The sequence below is a fragment of the Pongo abelii genome, chromosome 3 (genome assembly GCF_028885655.2).
Source record: "Pongo abelii isolate AG06213 chromosome 3, NHGRI_mPonAbe1-v2.0_pri, whole genome shotgun sequence".
In the NCBI taxonomy this organism is placed as follows: domain Eukaryota; kingdom Metazoa; phylum Chordata; class Mammalia; order Primates; family Hominidae; genus Pongo; species Pongo abelii.
In genome coordinates, this window is record NC_071988.2 from 45,973,865 (window position 1) to 45,993,338 (window position 19,474).

The following is a 19,474-nucleotide window of genomic DNA, read 5'->3' on the forward strand; positions in this document are numbered from 1 at the left end:
GACTGTGAAAATAGTAATAACTTTATCCAGTCCTCCATTTTAGATCAAGAAACATATGCTCTGCCCTTCAGCATTCCCAGAGAGACTACTTGAGGTAACACGATCAACTCTTTTGAGACCTTCAAAGTAAAGAAAATTTCACTGTAATTATAAAAGTCAGGCCTAGATCAGGCTGTGAAGTAACAAGTCTGTCTTTAAGTTATTCTGTCTCTCATTTCACTTATGTAAAGTTAGAAAAGATAACATACTGTAGAAATAATTATCTTTGATTGTGTAGGTGGGGAGATGCTTTTGGACAATGGGCTATTTGTGACTCACTCAGGAATACTGCCAAAAAATGTGTTCTGCCATTTATATAGCATAGAAAAATATCTGCCCACAAAATCATGTGAGAAAGATGGTTAAGAATTGTTTATACTGCAAAGAACCAATATTAAAAATGGGCATGATACTATTCAACAGACTTTAGAGTGAAGTGCATTACAAAGAAGATAGCCTGTGAATCTCAACTTTCTCCCTCTTTTTCTTCATTCTAACTTGGAATCTTCAAAAGTTTTATATTTTCCACGACTTTGCTATATCTTAATGACCTTCTTTGGTTTTATTCTGTATAGTGCATTGCAATGCCCTCCACTATATTCAGGAAATTTTCACATTTTAAGAGACAGTTTATGGACTTTGTACTTTAGCACCTTATCTAAGTAAGGGATAGAAACAAGAAAGTTCTCAAGTTTGTCTATAACTGAAAACTTTTGATGATGTGTGGCTATGATGGTTAATACCGAGTGTCAACTTGATTGGATTGAAGGATACAAGTATTGATCTGGGTGTGTCTGTGTTGATGTTGCCAAAGAGATTAAAATATGAGTCAGTGATCAGAGGAAGGCAGATTCACCCTTAATCTGGTGGGCACAATCTAATCAGCTGTCAGCGAATATAAAGCCAGCAGAAAAACATGACAAGATAAGATGGGCCTAGCCTTGCCGCCTATATCTTTCTCCCATGCTAGATGCTTCCTGACCTCAAAACTCAGACTCCAAGTTCTTCAGTTTTGGGAGTCAGACTGGCTCTCCTTGCTCCTTAACTTGCAGACAGCCTATTGTGGGACCTTGTGATCATGTAAGTTAATACTTAATAAACTACCCTTTATATATCCTATTAGTCCTGTCCCTCTAGAGAACCCTGAGTAAGATAGATTTTGGTACCAGAAGGGGTTTAGTACGAGGAGTGGTACCAGGCAAAGAGTTTAGTAACTCCATATATAATACATTTGATCATATGTGGAGAAACAAGGAACATAATGCAGCTGGTTGGATACTGCTAAGTTCAGTGAACAAAGTGATCAAAGAAAATGATGAAATCAGGGATTCTGTCTCCCTGGTTCAGAAGCAGATACTGAGCCTCAAGTCTCCTAAGATTGCTCTGAGTGAGAGTCTTATCTCCTGTAAAGAAAGCCCTGAAATTGTGGAAAAACAGACCCAAGTTCTTACCATGCAAGTGGCTGACCTGCAGTGAAAGATGCATGCACAGCCTAGCCCGGTGTCTACTGTTAAAGTGAGGGCATCGATTGGAAAAGAATGGGACCCTGCAACTTGGAATGGAGATGTGTGAGAGGACCCTAATGAAGCTGGGGACACTGAGTTTGTAAACTGATGAACATTTTTTTGCCAGAAGGAGCAGCTTCCCCATCTCCAGTAGTGGCAATTTCCTCCCTCCCCCCACCCCACCGACTCATGCTGCCATCAGCTTTTCTATCTTTGTCTGAGGAGATAAACCCTGTGCTTCCTGAGGCAATAGTGATGGCCTTTCCTGAGGCAGTTGCCAGGTAAGATAATGTTGATTCTCCTCAGGAACCACCCCCAACATCCCTGTTTGCTTCTAGATCTATAACTAGACTAAAGTCCTAGTAGGCCCCTAGAGGTGAAGTTGAGAGTGTGACCCATGAGAAGGTGCATTACATTCAAAAAGAACTGTTTGAGTTCTCTATATAAACAGAAATCAGGAGAACAGGCATGGGAAACGATATTAAGGGTGTGGGATAATGGTGGAAGAAACATAGAGTTGGATTAGGCTGAATTTATTGATTTGGGCCCACTAAGTAGGGACTCTGCTTTTAATGTTGCAGGTCAGGCAGTTAAAAATGGTTCTAATAGTTTATTTGCTTGGTTAGCTGAAATATGGATTAAAAGATGGCCCACTGTGAGGGGGCTGGAAATGCCTGATCTCTCTTGGTTTAATGCAGAGGAAGGGATTTAAAGGCTTAGGGAGATTGGGATGGTGGAGTCGGCTAGTCACCTTAGACCTGCTCATCCCAGCCGGGAGGGTGCAGAAGATATACCCTTCACCAATGCCTTGCAAAATAGATTTGCGAGAGCAGCACCTGCATCTTTTAAGAACCCTGTAATTGCTCTTCTCTGTATGTCAGACCTAACGGTGGGAACTGCAGTAACTCAACTACAAAATTTAAATACAATAGGAATAATTGGATCCCAAGGTGGCAGGGGCCAAATGGCAGCACTCAACTGTGAAAGACAAGGTGGGCATAGCTACTGTAATGGACAGCAGAGGCAAAGAGGGAATCAGAATAGTCTGACTCGTGTGGAGCTCTGGCATTGGCTAATTAGACACCGTGTTCCTAGAAGTGAAATTGATAGGAAGCCTACTGCATTCTTAGTTAATTTATACAAGCAGAAAAATTCTAGGTCGAATGGATACAAGACTAATTTGATTACAAAAACAGAATCACAGTCCCTTAATCAATTTCCAGACTTGAGCAAGTTTACAGACCCAGAACCCCTTGAATGAAGGGGAGGCTGGGTCCCCTTGAGGAAGGACCCCACTACACTACCAACAATTCATGAAGTGAATCTTTCTCCCATCCTTCCCAAGGAGACCTCTGGCCTTTTAGCAGTGTAAGTGTGCACTGGGGAAAGGGAAATTGTCAGATATTTCAGGGACTACTTGACACTGGCTCTGAGCTAATGTTGATTAAAGGGGAGCCAAAATGTCATTGTGGTCCTCTAGTTAAAGTAGGGGCTTATGGAAGTCGGGGAATTAATGGAGTTTTAGCTCAGGTCTGACTTACAGTGGGTCCCTGGACTCATCCTGTGGTCATTTCTCCAGTGCCAGAATGCATAATTGGCATAGACATACTTAGCACCTGAGAGAACTCCCAATTGGCTTCCTGACGGGTAAGGTGAGGGCTATTATAGTGGGAAAGGGCAAATGGAAGCCATTAGAGCTGCCTCTACCTAGAAAAATCGTAAATCAAAAACAATATTCCATCCCTGGAGGGATTGCAAAGATTACTGCCACCACTAAGGACTTGAAAGATGCAGGGGTGGTGATTACCACATCCCCATTCATCTCTCCCATTTGACCTATGCAGAAGACAGATGAATCTTGGAGAAGGACAGTGGATTATCGTAAGCTTAACCAAGCAGTGACGCCAGTTGCAGCTGCTGTACTGGTTGCAGTTTCATTGCTTGAACAAATTAACACATCTCCTGATACCTGGTATGTAGCCATTGTCTTGGCAAATGCATTTTCTCCATTCCTGTCCATAAAGCCACCAGAAGCAACTTGCATTCAGCTGGTAGGGTCAGCAATATACATTTACTGTTCTACCTCAGGAGTATATCAACTCTCCATCTTTGTGCCATAATCTTATTTGGAGAGAACTTGATCGCTTTTTGCTTCTGCAATATATAACACTTGTCTATAACGTTGATGACATTATGCTGATTGGAAGGAATCCTTGAGCAGGAAGTAGCAAACACACTGAACTTACTGGTGAGACATTTTCATGCCAGAGGAGGGGAAATAAATCTGACTAAACTTCAGGGACTTTCAACCTCAGTAAAATTTCCAGGGGTCCAGTGGTGTGGGGCCTGTAGAGATATTTCTTCTAAGGTGAAGGATAAGTTGCTGCATTTGGCCCCTCCTACAACCAAGAAAGAGGGACAACGCCTAGTGGACCAATTTGGATTTTGGAGGCAACATATTCCTCATTTGGGTGTGTTACTCCAGCCCATTTATCCAGTGACCCGAAAGGCTGCCAGTTTTAAGTGGCATCCAGGACAGCAGAAGGCTCTGCAACAGGTCCAGGCTGCTGTGTGAGCTGCTCTGCCACTTGAGGCATATGACCCAACAGATCCAATGGTGCTTGAGGTGTCAGTGGCAGACAAGGCTGCTGTTTGGAGCCTTTGGCCGACCCCCATAGGTGAATCACACCAGAGGCCTCTAGGATTTTGGAGCAAGGCCCTGCCGTCTTCTGCAGATAACTACTCTTTTGAGAGGCAGCTCTTGGCCTGTTACTGGGCTCTAGTAGAAACTGAACATTTGACGATGGGTCAAATGTGACCCAAGTCACCATGCGACCTGAACTGCCTATCATGAACTGAGTGCTTTCTGACCCATCTAACCATGAAGTGGGTCATGCACAGCAGCATTCCATCATCAAATGGAAGTGGTATGTATGTGATTGGGCTCAAGCAGGTCCTGAAGACACAAGTAAGTTACATGAGGGAGTGGCTCAAATGCCCATGTTTTCCACTCCTGCCCACCTGCCTACTCTTCCCCAGCCTGCACCAATGGCCTCATGGGGAGTTCCCTATTATCAGTTGACAGAGGAAGAGAAGACTAGGGCCTGGCTCACAGATGGTTCTGCACGATAAGCAGGCATAACCAGAAAGTGGACAGCTGCAGCACTATAGCCGCTTTCTTGGATATCACTGAAGGACAGCAGTGAAGGGAAATCTTCCCAGTTGGCAGAATTTCAAGCAGTGCACCGGGCTGTGCACTTTTCATGGAAGGAGAAATGGCCAGATGTGCAATTATATACTGATTCATGGGCTGTAGCCAATGGTTTGGCTGGATGGTCAGGGACTTGGAAGAAGCTTGACTGGAAAATTGGTGACAAAATTGGGGAAAAGGTATGTGGTTGGATCTCTCTAAGTGGTAAAAAACTGTGAAGATATTTGTATCCCATATGAGTGCTCACCAACAGGTGATGTCAGCAGAAGAGGATTTTACTAATCAAGCGGACACGATGACATGTTCTATGGACACCACTCAGCCTCTTTCCTCAGCCACTCCTATCATCACTCAATGGGCCCATGAACAAAGTGGCCATGATGGCAGGGATGGAGGTTATGCATGGGCTCAGCAACATGGACTTCCACTCACCAAGACTGACCTGGCTACAGCCATTGCGGAGTGCCCAATTTGCCAGCCACAGAGACCAACACTGAACCTTTGATATGGCACCATTTCTTGGGGTGATCAGCCAACTACCTAGTGGCAGGTTGATTTTATTGGACCTTGTCCATCATTGAAAGGGGAGAGATTTGTCCCCACTGGAATAGACACTTACTCTGGATATGGGTTTGCCTATCCCACACTCAATGAATCTGCCAAGACTGCTATCTGTGGACTCACGGAATGTCTTATCCACCATCACGGTATTCCACGCAGCATTGCCTCTGACCAAGGCACTCACTTTACAGCTAAAGAAGTGTGGCAGTGGGCTCATGCTCATGGAATTACTAGTCATACCATGATCTTCATCATCCTGAAGCAACTGGATTGGTAGAACAGTGGAATGGTGTTTTGAAATCACAATTAGGCCAACTAGGCAACAATACTTTGCAGAGCTGGAGCATAGTTCTTTAGAAGGCCATGTATGCTCAGAATCAGCATCCAATACATGGTATTGTTTCTCCCATAGCCAGGATTCACGGGTCCAGGAATCAAGGGGTGGAAGTGGAAGTGGCACCAGTCACCATCACCCCTAGTGATCCACTAGCAAAATTTTTGCTTCCTGTTACTGCGACATTACTTTCTGCTGGCCTAGAGGTCTTAGTTCCAGAGGGAGGAACGCTGCCACCAGGAGACACAACAACATATATCTCCTATTAGTTCTGTCCCTCTAGAGAACCCTGACTAGTACAGTGACTATTGGAGAACACATATGCTCTTAAAATATGGGATGCAAAGCAGTTTGGGAGGATTGCAGATTGTAAATTAATTGCTAGGACTTTAGATCATGAAATGCTATTAAAAAAATCAGTATTTCAAAAAATTTAACATTAAAGCCTGCATTTTGGTTAAGGACTCTAGCTGTTTTTTCATAAGGTGATATTAAAAATAGTTAACATTTGTTAAAGGTTTACGATATGTCAGGGATAGTTCTCAGCATGTTGCATGTATTAACTTATTTAATTCTTATAATAACACGATTAGGTATGCACTGTAAACCAAAAGTAAAATCCTAAGCCCTGCAACCAACTGAACAGACCCCTTCTTGCACAAGGAGACCCCAGAGAAACCCCAAAGTCTCAATTCCTGGCCATGACAAGAAGACAAGTTGGATATGCCTTGTAAACTCACTCCCTTTTGGAGTTAGATACAACTGACCAGAATTAAGGATAAAATACAGATCACAAGTCTGACAAAACAGACTCTTTGTGGCAATAAGATACTAAATTATGAACAGGACTTAAGACCTTGCAAGGCCATGGTTAAGTCATACCCTACCAACCATAAAATCTCATTAAATGTTTTTCTTTTAAATTAACCCAGTAAAATATGGCTTACTTTCCAAACGGACTCATGTAAAACCACATGAAAGATAGCAGACCCTGAAGGAAATCAAAATATTTTACCCCAAAATGTATTTTTAACACATTTTGAAATGACCCTGCAAAGCCATCTTTTGTGGGGAAAACTTGCATCATTAAATCTCCATCAATGCTTCCAGGCTTTTCCTTACTAAGACTTTCTGAGGTGCAGTAAAGATTAATTGAGAGTCTGACAACTCTGAAGTCTGAAAAGAATCATTTACTATCTATTCTATCTGAGGGGCAGCTACCTATGAAGCTTCATCTACATAACAAGAGTCTTGGCTCCCCACAAGTCCCAACCATTCCTTTCTACTGACTTCAAGCGTAACTCTCTCAACCAATTGTCAACTAAAGAATCCCTAAAATCCACCCATAATGTGTAATCCTTCCCACCCCTCTCATCCCCACCCCCACCATCCAGAGATGTCCTGCCTTTTGGAGCTGAACCAAGGTATAGCTTTCATGTATTGATTGATGTCTTTGCATGTAACTCCTATCCCCACAAAATGTATAAAACCAAATTGTAACACAATCACTTTGAGCACACTTTCACCTGACTTCTTGAGACTGTTCCCCAGGCCATGGTCACTCATATTGGCTCAGAATAAACCTCTTTACAATATTTTACAGAGTTTTGTTTTTCAATTAGCTGTACTATAATAATTATTTCTATTTTGATATAAATTGAAGCACAGAAGGATTAAGTTATCTACCAACATTATTCATCTAGGATCGAATCCAAGCAATTTGATTTTATTTCCAGTGTTCTTGTCCACTATGTAAAATGGCTTTCCAAGAGATGAGAATTATTTTAGAAACAGGGACAAAGTAACTACTGGGAATCTGGATACAATATCATAATGGTGGGCTGAAGCTCATCATCATCATCTTAATGAAAATCTCCTCCAAATCACATTACCAGTGGTGAATCTGGCACATCTGCAACAAACTCCATCCTTGCCTCCTTAGAGGAAAGAATTTGGCTGAAGGACATGAGGCAGAGTGAGAGACTGAGGCAAGTTTTTGAGCAGGAGTGAAAGTTTATTAAAAAGTTTTAGAGCAGGAACAAAAGGAAGCAAAGTACCCTAGGAAGAAGGCCAAGGGGGTCACTTCAGAGATCCAAGTGCCCTGTTCAGCCCTTTACTTGGAGTTTTATACAGTGACATGGTTCTGGGATTTATATTTCTCCTCCCTTGATTTTTCCCTCGGGGCAGGCTGTCATGCGTGTTAGCCTGCCAGCTCTTGGGAGGGGCTGCATGCACAGTGTGTTTACTGAAGTTGTGCACATGCTCATTTGAGGCATTTTTCCCCCACCAGTCAAGTGTCCCTAGAGAAAGGTCATATACCAGTTAAACTATCGTCTTCCCTAGATACGCGTGCTTGAGCTCACTTGCCCACCTCCTGAGATCTTACAGAGAAGCTGCTGCTCATCAGCTCCAGGAGTTTTTTATCTACAGGAACACTGTCTTTCCCTGGCACCAGCTGCAACCTGACTATGACCCGATGATCACCTGACATTCCTGGGTGGTGGGGACCATCTCCTCCCTGCTCATGTCTGCTTAGCTATCTACTCTAACAATACCTGAATCCTGGGCCAGTCTGTTCTCAGAAGCCTCCACTATCCATGGAATACATACCATTCCTTGGAGGTCTGTGAACCAGACTGTCTTCTTTGTGTGTCCCCAGACGCCTGAGTGACATAAAAATAAAGTATGGCATTAGAAATATTAGGGAAATTTACATCTCATTTGCTTAGCTATCATCATCTGAAATGTGTGGCATTTAAAATCTGAAGTTTTTGAATTTTATACATATATGGTGAAAACTCTGCAGAGAAAATGTATAGTATAAATAAGATTCCAATGAGGATATTTAACATTAGAAGAGTAATATATCCATAGAAAGTAGGAATCCTGATATTAGTCACAAGTTGGCAAAAACCTTATTCCTGAACCTTCAAACATTATTACTAATTGTAATATCTGATCCTTTTGTAAATATTTTTTCCAGACTTCTCACTTCCTTTTAATTTTAGACTTGCCTAGCTAAAGTTCCACTGCTTTCTGCTCACTCAATTTATACATGTTGCAAACTGGTAGCCTGCCATTCACCTACTGTGTATCTCAGAAAAATACACCTGTTCTGATGGTATTCTGTCTAAAGTTCCATCTTTTCTCTGTTTGTCTATTAGTATACACTTTGTAGCCAAGTTTTGCTTCTTCACCTCCTTATACTTACCTAAAAACTTATTGGAAATGTAGTATGATGGTATGTGATGACTTTCAGCAATTTTTACATCAAGATAGACAGAAAAATATAATATTTGTATACTCTGGGGTTATTTGATGAGACAGCTCATGTCAGAGACAATAAGCCAGGGATTCCAACTGCCCTAGGCTTTGTCTAGCTAATCTTAGGGCTGAAAGAATCAAATCAACATAACATTCCGCCTATTATTATTTGTTCCTACACTTACTGAGAGGTTCTCATGTAGGGGCAAGAGTATGTTGTTTGAGGCCAGATAAATCAGGCTTTGCATTTTGACTTTGCTATGTCATAGCTCTGTGATTCTGATAAAATGACAATATTCTATCTTCTGCTTTCTAAGCTATTAAATAGGAATAATAATATCCAAAGGGGAAATAATATCTCTGTGCCTTCTCCCACTAGTCCTATATCTGCCTATTCCTTTCCTGATTCTCTTCTAGGATAGAAGTTGGCAATTCAGATTATGAGAGACCTAAGATATTCACTGGGCTATAATAGTAGTAGTTAAGTTTTAAAAACATGAGCATATATTCTATTTCCTGCCTTCTAATCTGTCTTCATCATGAAGTCAGAGTGGAGCCTTGAAAGCAGTTGATGGAATGAAGATACAGCCAAATCAGATGTTTCTTCCCCTTAAAAGTTTGCCCAAAAAACTACATTAAATTTAAGGTATTTTATATTTGAATACCTACTATGTTACAGACAAGATTTAAGTCATGAGAGATTTTTTAAGAAGTGAATGGAATTTAGCTTTTGCTCTTAATGAGCTTAGAATTTACCTAAGACCAGAAAATGAGAGCAATAATTGAAATAAAATTCCAAAATATGGTATCTAAGTGTCGATATCGAAGGGGGTTGGCGACATTGGAAACGTCTTTCCAGGCAGGAGTGGCTATAGCACCAATACAGGTGGCCTACTGTATGCTTTCAATCTCTTTCTCTCCCTATTTGTGTCTGTACTCTTTTCCAGGGTAGGGGCTATTTCTGTTGTAAATTCCAGAATTTTGAAGTAAACAGAACTCTGTGAGGTTGTCCCTAGGCCTTTCAACTCAATGCCTCAGGCAACCATCTATACAGTATTCTCCTAGTACAGTGTCTCATTTGACCTGGGGCTTTTCTCCAAGGCTTACTAAGATCATCAGGCTACATCTTGGAAAGTGAGTAGTACTTTAGTCCCAGAATGTGTTTATTCAAGATTCTTCAATCTTGTTTACTGTTCTAGTGTACTGCCATAGGAGGGAAGAAGGACACAGTACCTCTTCTCAAAGTCACATACTAGTGGCTTTCCCTCTTGTTCTAATCCTATTTCAGGTAGCCTGGGCAGAATTATCTTGTTGCTTTCCTGTTCACTGTTGATGGCACACACTTCATACTACTATTCTTAAAGAGCTAATATTTGACAAGCAAAGCAAGGCTTTAGAACTCATACCACCTCCTATTCTAAAAGCCTACTTCTCACAACTCAAACTGCTATGCTTTTCAAATGACATACAAATATGGAAGGTAAATTTGGGAGAAGCTCTTGATTGGTATTCAAGTATCTTCCCTCAAATTTAACATACACGCATGCAAAATAATAGGATTCACTACTGATTCCCGGGAAGGTCAACTCATGCTAAGTTTGATAAGTAAGCTTCTCAGATCTAGAGAGAAAGTCAAAATATGATTTTATAGAAATGAAAGTAGGAGTATGTTTCAAGGAGATAGTGTTCAGCAGGAAGAAAAAAACAAAAAAGACATAAACAGTCTATTCATGGAAGAAAAAATCCACAAGACCAATAATCATATGAAAGAATACTCACTTTCAGTAATAATGGAAGATATGTTAAGTAAAAGTGATAATCAAGAATTATGTGTCCTCATTACTAACATTTGTTTTAAAGCATGACATTATTCAAAACTGTCCAAGTACTGTAAAACATGTATTCTTATCACTGATGTTGGAAGAATATAGAAGTATAACTATTTGGGAAAGTAATCTTGGTAAAATATGCCCAGCCTTAAAACCATGTATGTTCTTTAACCTAATATTCCCGCTTTTAAATATTTATAAGAATACAATTATATATTAAAAAGAGTTTCTCCATGAAAATAATTATGTTATAATTTTATAATAACACTTGAAAACACTATATTGGATATACAAATCAATTACTAATATATGCCTATTACTTTTAATCATTTGCTTTATATACAACTGTTTAATATATTATATAATGCACAATGTATGTTAGTATAATCTTTAATATTTATTATATCATATGTCATATATAGCTTTATACAAATATTATATCACATATAGAGTGTGCATATATATAATGCATGCCATGTGCATACACAAAAATTTAATTACTTCTAAATGGTGATTTTTAACTAATTCCTTTATTGTGCTCTTTTTTTATATTTGTGCATTTTCCATGTTTTATAAAACTATCGAGTGTCATTTTTATAATAGAAAAATAATTATAAAGAAAATAATGAGCAAAGTTTTTATACATTGGTATAAATTTGTATAAATTTATTAGTAGAAATTTAAAATGTTGGTGCTGAAACAATTGGATATCCATAAGAAAAAGTAAAAAAGACAAAACATATAGAAAATACACATAAATATGAAAGTAGAAATCTAAGATTTCTTGAAGAAAACATAAGAGAAAAATTTTGCAATTTTGAATAAGCAAAGATTTCCTAGGTAGGGCACAGAAAGTATGAATAATAAAGAAAAATACTGATAAACAATTTTATCAGTATCTAGTGATTAAGAAGTTTCAGCAAGAAAGGGTTTATTAGATTTGACATTTAGAACACAATTGATTACTTTTTCCCAAGGTGAATTCAAGATTATAGCTAACTTTCATTGCTATTTCAGTGGAAGTGGTTCTTTTAAAGAGACAGGATCTTCTTGTTGAATTAATCCCTTTACCATTATGTAATGGCCTTCTTTGTCTCTTTTGATCTTTGTTGGTTTAAAGTCTGTTTTATCAGAGACTAGGATTGCAACCCCTGCCTTTTTTTGTTTTCCATTTGCTTGGTAGATCTTCCTCCATCCTTTTATTTTGAGCCTATGTGTGTCTCTACACGTGAGATGGGTTTCCTGAATACAGCACACTGATGGGTCTTGAGTCTTTATCCAATTTGCCAGTCTGTGTCTTTTAACTGGAGCATTTAGTCCATTTACATTTAAAGTTAATATTGTTCTGTGTGAATTTGATCCTGTCATTATGATGTTAGCTGGATATTTTGCTCGTTAGTCTATCCTAAATATATATGCACCCAATACAGGAGCACCCAGATTTATAAAGCAAGTCCTGAGTGACCTACAAAGAGACTTAGACTCCCACACATTAATAATGGGAGACTTTAACACCCCACTGTCAACATTAGACAGATCAACGAGACAGAAAGTCAACAAGGATACCCAGGAATTGAACTCAGCTCTGCACCAAGCGGACCTAATAGACATCTACAGAACTCTCCACCCCAAATCAACAGAATATACATTTTTTTCAGCACCACACCACACCTATTCCAAAATTGACCATATACTTGGAAGTAAAGCTCTCCTCAATAAATGTAAAAGAACAGAAATTGTAACAAACTGTCTCTCAGATCACAGTGCAATCAAGCTAGAACTCAGGATTAAGAATCTCACTCAAAACCACTCAACTACGTGGAAACTGAACAACCTGCTCCTGAATGACTACTGGGTACATAACGAAATGAAGGCAGAAATAAAGATGTTCTTTGAAACCAACGAGAACCAAGACACAACATACCAGAATCTCTGGGATGCATTCAAAGCAGTGTGTAGAGGGAAATTTATAGCACTAAATGCCCACAAGAGAAAGCAGGAAAGATCCAAAATTGACACCCTAACATCACAATTAAAAGAACTAGAAAAGCAAGAGCAAACACATTCAAAAGCTAGCAGAAGACAAGAAATAACTAAAATCAGAGCAGAACTGAAGGAAATAGAGACACAAAAAACCCTTCAAAAAATAAATGAATCCAGGAGCTGGTTTTTTGAAAGGATCAACAAAATTGATAGACCGCTAGCAAGATTAATAAAGAAAAAAAGAGAGAAGAATCAAATAGATGCAATAAAAAATGATAAAAGGGATATCACCACCGATCCCACAGAAATACAAACTACCATCAGAGAATATTACAAACACCTCTATGCAAATAAACTAGAAAATCTAGAAGAAATGGATAAATTCCTCAACACATACACCCTCCCAAGACTAAACCAAGAAGAAGTTGAATCTCTGAATAGACCAATAACAGGAGCTGAAATTGTGGCAATAATCAATAGCTTACCAACCAAAAAAAGTCCAGGACCAGATGGGTTCACAGCCGAATTCTACCAGAGGTACAAGGAGGAGCTGGTACCATTCCTTCTGAAACTATTCCAATCAATAGAAAAAGAGGGAATCCTCCCTAACTCATTTTATGAGGCCAGCATCATCCTGATACCAAAGCCTGGCAGAGACACAACCAAAAAAGAGAATTTTAGACCAATATCCTTGATGAACACTGATGCAAAAATCCTCAATAAAATACTGGCAAACAGAATCCAGCAGCACATCAAAAAGCTTATCCACCATGATCAAGTGGGCTTCATCCCTGGGATGCAAGGCTGGTTCAATATACGCAAATCAATAAATGTAATCCAGCATATAAACAGAAGGAAAGACAAAAACCACATGATTATCTCAATAGATGCAGAAAAGGCCTTTGACAAAATTCAACAACCCTTCATGCTAAAAACTCTCAATAAATTAGGAATTGATGGGACGTATCTCAAAATAATAAGAGCTATCTATGACAAACCCACAGCCAATATCATACTGAATGGGCAAAAACTGGAAGCATTCCCTTTGAAAACTGGCACAAGACAGGGATGCCCTCTCTCGCCACTTCTATTCAACATAGTGTTGGAAGTTCTGGCCAGGGCAATTAGGCAGGAGAAGGAAATAAAGGGTATTCAATTAGGAAAAGAGGAAGTCAAATTGTCCCTGTTTGCAGATGACATGATAGTGTATCTAGAAAACTTGTCTCAGCCCAAAATCTCCTTAAGCTGATAAGCAACTTCAGCAAAGTCTCAGGATACAAAATCAATGTGCAAAAATCACAAGCATTCTTATACATCAATAACAGACAAACAGAGAGCCAAATCATGAGTGAACTCCCATTCACAATTGCTTCAAAGAGAATAAAATACCTAGGAATCCAACTTACAAGGGATGTGAAGGACCTCTTCAAGGAAAACTACAAACCACTGCTCAAGGAAATAAAAGAGGATACAAACAAATGGAAGAACATTCCATGCTCATGGGTAGGAAGAATCAATATCATGAAAATGGCCATCCTTCCCAAGGTAATTTACAGATTCAATGTCATCCCCATCAAGCTACCAATGACTTTCTTCACAGAATTGGAAAAAACTACTTTAAAGTTCATATGGAACCAAAAAAGAGCCCGCATCGCCAAGTCAATCCTAAGCCAAAAGAACAAAGCTGGAGGCATCAGACTACCTGACTTCAAACTATACTACAAGGCTACAGTAACCAAAACAGCATGGTACTGGTACCAAAACAGAGATATAGATCAATGGAACAGAACAGAGCCGTCAGAAATAATGCCACATATCTACAAGTATCTGATCTTTGACAAAGCTGACAAAAACAAGAAATGGGGAAAAGATTCCCTATTTAATAAATGGTGCTGGGAAAACTGGCTAGCCATATGTAGAAAGCTGAAACTGGATCCCTTCCTTACACCTTATACAAAAATCAATTCAAGATGGATTAAAGACTTAAATGTTAGACCTAAAACCATAAAAACCCTAGAAGAAAACCTAGGCATTACCATTCAGGACATAGGCATGGGCAAGGACTTCATGTCTAAAACACCAAAAGCAATGGCAACAAAAGCCAAAATTGACAAATGGGATCTAATTAAACTAAAGAGCTTCTGCACAGCAAAGGAAACTACCATCAGAGTGAACAGGCAACCTACAAAATGGGAGAAAATTTTCGCAACCTACTCATCTGACAAAGGGCTAATATCCAGAATCTACAATGAACTCAAACAAATTTACAAGAAAAAAACAAACAACCCCATCAAAAAGTGGGCGAAGGACATGAACAGACACTTCTCAAAAGAAGACATTTATGCAGCCAAAAAACACATGAAAAAATGCTCACCATCACTGGCCAGCAGAGAAATGCAAATCAAAACCACAATGAGATACCATCTCACACCAGTTAGAATGGCAATCATTAAAAAGTCAGGAAACAACAGGTGCTGGAGAGGATGTGGAGAAATAGGAACACTTTTACACTGTTGGTGGGACTGTAAACTAGTTCAACCCTTGTGGAAGTCAGTGTGGCGATTCCTCAGGGATCTAGAACTAGAAATTCCATTTGACCCAGCCATCCCATTACTGGGTATATACCCAAAGGACTATAAATCATGCTGCTATAAAGACACATGCACACGTTAGTTTATTGCCGCATTATTCACAATAGCAAAGACTTGGAACCAACCCAAATGTCCAACAATGATAGACTGGATTAAGAAAATGTGGCACATATACACCATGGAATACTATGCAGCCATAAAAAATGATGAGTTCATGTCCTTTGTAGGGACATGGATGGAATTGGAAATCATCATTCTCAGTAAACTATCGCAAGAACAAAAAACCAAACATCGCATATTCTCACTCATAGGTGGGAATTGAACAATGAGAACACATGGACACAGGAAGGGGAACATCACACTTTGGGGACTGTTGTGGGGTGGGGGGAGGGGGGAGGGATAGCATTGGGAGATATACCTAATACTAGATGACGAGTTGGTGGGTGCAGCGCACCAGCATGGCACATGTATACATATGTAACTTACCTGCACTTTGGGCACATGTACCACAAAACCTAAAGTATAATAATAATAATAATAATAATAAAAGAAAAAAAATTTAAAAAAAAATAATAATAAATAAATAAATAAATAAAAACTACAAGCAAGCCATCTGTGAAAAATAAAATAAAAATAAAAAAATAAAGAGACAGGATCTGAATCTGACTTTAATTAATTCAACTCTTAGGGTACTATTTTGATAAGTGTTTTAGGTCAACAGTATGTATGGTGATTCTTAATTTTCTTTTAATTCCAAAGGCTAATGTCTCCAGATTTTACTCCCCAAATTATGGTGCATTTCATTTAGCAGTGTAAAGAACGCAATTTAAAAACCAAGGGGAGCACAACAAGGTAACAGTTTATCTGCAGTCTATCAGTAGAAGTGGGCATGATATGACACAATACCAAACAGGGGTAGATCAGCAAATTCATTCAGAAAAACAAAACTCAGAGGAAAAAGATCAATGTCCCTTTTTCGGCAAAATGTCTAAAGAGAAGAAGAGAAAAATCATGGTAAGAAGAAAAAAAAATCATAGTTACTTTTTAATTGTTTTGGCAAGGCAAATCCTATAATCTAGGGTAGAAATAAAGAACAAAGTATCTATATTTTTTTTCTCTTAGGTTTTTATTTATGTTTTTCAGAGTAGTCAAGAAAAATAGGCTGGAAATTTCTGGTTTTACTATCTAGCAAGATAGGAATTTAAGTGACACATTTACATCCTTGTTGGATTAAAGGAAGAGAAAAATTGGCAAGGGCATAAGAAGGAAACTGACACATATCAACAATAAGCAAATTGAGGAAATTTAAAATGTTGGTGCTGGAACAATTGGACATTGGCAAGGGCATAAGAAGGAAACTGACACATATCAACAATAAGCAAATTGAGGAAATTTAAAATGTTGGTGCTGGAACAATTGGACATTCATAAGCAAAAAAAGATATGAAATAGATAATACACGTAAGTGTAAAATACAAAAATCTAAGTTTCCTTGAAGAAAATACAAGAGAAAGTTTTTACAAGCTTGGACAAGCAAAGATTTCCTAGGTGGGACACAAAAAGTATTAATAATAAATAAAATTACCGATAAACTTTATCAAAGTTAATATTTTTGTTTTTAAAAGGCACCTAAGAAACTATGAAAACAAGCCACAGACTGAGAAAATATTTGCAAAACACATAAAAAAGTTTGATTTCTAAAATATTTTAAAAGATCTCTTAATTCAATAAAAAGAAAACAAGGCAAAAATTAAGAATAGGTAAACAGTTTGACAGATGCTTCACCAAAGAAGATATATAAATGATAAATAAGCATATCTCAACATTACTCCCAATAGGAAAATAAATATTAAAATTACATTGAGATACTACTACACTCTTACAATTATGGATAAAAAATAATTTTAATGGCAATACGTTTGCTAATGAAGATGCAGCACAGCTATAATTCTCATGCACTGTGGGGGATGGATGGAACGAAAAATAGTACAGTCACTTTAGAAAACGAATTTGTAGTTCTTTATAAAATTAAGCATATGCTTATCACACAACACAACAATCCTAACTGTTTACTTAAGATAATAAAAGCAAATGTCTGCTCAAAGGTCTGTATATGAAAGTTGCAGCAGTTGTAATCATAATTACCCAAACAGAAAACAACACAAATATAAATGGTAAGTAGAGAAACAGTGGAAAACTACTTTACGAAAAAAGCAGTAAAAAGCAACCAACTACAGGTTCATTTGATAACAGAGAAATCTTAAATGCATTTCACACAGTGAAAGAAGCCAGACTCAAAAACATATGTACTATATAATTTTATTTATATCACATTCTGAAAAGGGATGGGTCAGTAATTGCCAGTTCCTAAGTCAGAGTGGCTACTAAATACCATAAAGATACTTCATAGGGTGATGGATATGTTTTTTTTTTCTTTTTTTTTTAAATTATTATACTTTAAGTTTTAGGGTACATGTGCACAATGTGCAGGTTAGTTACATATGTATACATGTGCCATGCTGGTGTGCTGCACCCATTAACTCATCATTTAGCGTTAGGTATATCTCCTAAATCTATCCCTCCCCCCTCCCCCCACCCCACAACAGTCCCCAGAGTGTCATGTTCCCCTTCCTGTGTCCTTGTGTTCTCATTGTTCATTTCCCACCTATGAGTGAGAATATGCGGTGTTTGGTTTTTTGTTCTTGCGATAGTTTACTGAGAGTGATGATTTCCAATTTCATCCATGTCCCTACAAAGGACATGAACTCATCATTTTTTATGGCTGCATAGTATTCCATGGTGTATATGTGCCACATTTTCTTAATCCAGTCTATCATTGTTGGACTGTCTTGATGATGATGGGAAAATTCATGCCACTGTACACCTAAAAATGATTGATTTTACTCTATGTAACTTATACTTCCACGAATCTAATTTAAAACAAACAAAACAAACTTACTAGAAAAGAACAAAGAGAAACCCATGAGAGTCAAGCAAGAGATTTCTTGGAGTATGGTATATTTCTTGACAAAGTTAGAGCAAATTTTCATTTGTCAAAAGTGTGTAATAGCAGAGTTGGGATTTCACTCAAGTAGGTCTAAAAATATATAAAAAGAGAATCTCTAGAGAATTCTAGTAATCATGGCAGAACTCAGTTTTACTTCACAAATTCAAGTTCAGTAATATATTTGGCCTACTGTATCCTTATTTTTAGGGTAATTGTATGTCTCCATTTTCCTGGAACATTCTCATTTATGGCTAGTTTAATTAATATAGCATAGCATTTTTCTCTCAAGTGTTCCTATTTGGGCAGTAAAGTACATGGTTACCTAACTTAAGTATGTATCCTTTTTGATGTTCCACAGATATATGTAGAAGAATGGCTTTCTAGGTATGGAGTTGCTAGCAAAAGATTAAATTCATGTTGAGTTCTTGTAAAAGAGAATATTATGTCAATTTGAAAGTTGATCTTACTGTTACCAAAAAGGAAATGTGCAAGGTTATGTACTCAATGTCTTTAATAGTCTATCATACATCAATTAAGAGTTTCTTGAACATACTACAAGTCCGAATCGCATTTTTTTCTATCAATTTAGTTACTTTTTAAAATAGAGAATTACACCATTATTGAAAATGAGGTCTAAAACCATATTAAATGCTGGCACCTCTCTATTCCCGTCCCACAGAGCATCAGCAGATAGCTATCAGCAGATAGCTAAAAAAGAAAGAAACATAAAAGATGAGGTCAATGATGAGCTCTTCTCCAGAGCTGCTGGAACCAGAGGGATTAATGAGATCATGATACAGATTCTTAGGTCATTGCTCTTAGGTCTTTGCTCCGAGGATGGAAAGAAAACACAAATTAGTGTGATATTTAAACTATTCGTTAAAAATTCCATTGAGAGAAAAAGATGACCTCATTTTACAGTTTACTCTATGTCTTAAGAAAATAAAATGAACTTGAAACTATTACTGAATTCAAATGAAGCTGCCGTGATGACAGGGCTAGTATATTGTCCCCACCACGGAACTGCTCCCAAAGACAAACTCCAATAAATGAATTAGATATTGCTTTTTGGTGAGTGGAAGCAAGATAAGCAAATTAAACTATTGGGAAAATTAAGGAATTAAACTACAGTTTTAAAGACCATTATAATG

General features: G+C 38.1%; 1 pseudogene; it reads left to right on the forward strand.

The window, feature by feature from the left end:
• LOC129059153 (uncharacterized) overlaps positions 1-19,474 on the forward strand; it is a 53,331-nt pseudogene that overhangs the window by 18,325 nt on the left and 15,532 nt on the right.